Consider the following 549-nt stretch of genomic DNA (forward strand, 5'->3'; position numbering starts at 1 on the left):
CACAACAAATACCGCACTGAGGCAGAGTCCACTCGTGCTCACTGTAGCCGAGTCCTTGCATGTGAAAAGCATCCCCCCACGAAGTTGAAAAATCACTCACAAGGATGTCACCACCATTCACGTCATTACAGGTACTATTTGTACTTCATATGTATTACAAATTACAAGATATTTCTTTCATTTTGTGTTGTAATATCCAATATTATATATTTATTTATACAATTGGACAATAAACATTAATTTATATTATATTACTACCTACATTATGCATATTCTGGCTTTTCATAACCAATGAACTACCCTCAATTTTAATGACAGGCTCTTAACAAGTTCCCAATCCAACTTTTAAAATAATGGCTTCCCAACCTGGGTCATTCTCTCTTCCACAGAAAGCAGGAATAGAACAGCTTTTTTGCTATATGTGTGATTGTGATTATGGTGATTTTTCAACAAATATAGTGACAATTTGTGCCAAGAGCACAAATTAATTTTGAAAACTCTACAATGTGAAAAGTCTGATGGTGACTACCACTTAGTTTCGTTCTAGTT

General features: G+C 34.6%; 1 protein-coding gene across 1 annotated transcript in view; it reads right to left on the reverse strand.

Moving 5' to 3' along the window:
• Positions 1–549, reverse strand: part of LOC119588730 (zinc finger protein ZFAT-like) — a gene marked incomplete in the record, with an annotated part of 10,258 nt that overhangs the window by 6,413 nt on the left and 3,296 nt on the right.

Source organism: Penaeus monodon, chromosome 24, assembly GCF_015228065.2.
Source record: "Penaeus monodon isolate SGIC_2016 chromosome 24, NSTDA_Pmon_1, whole genome shotgun sequence".
Classification (NCBI taxonomy): Eukaryota; Metazoa; Arthropoda; class Malacostraca; order Decapoda; family Penaeidae; genus Penaeus; species Penaeus monodon.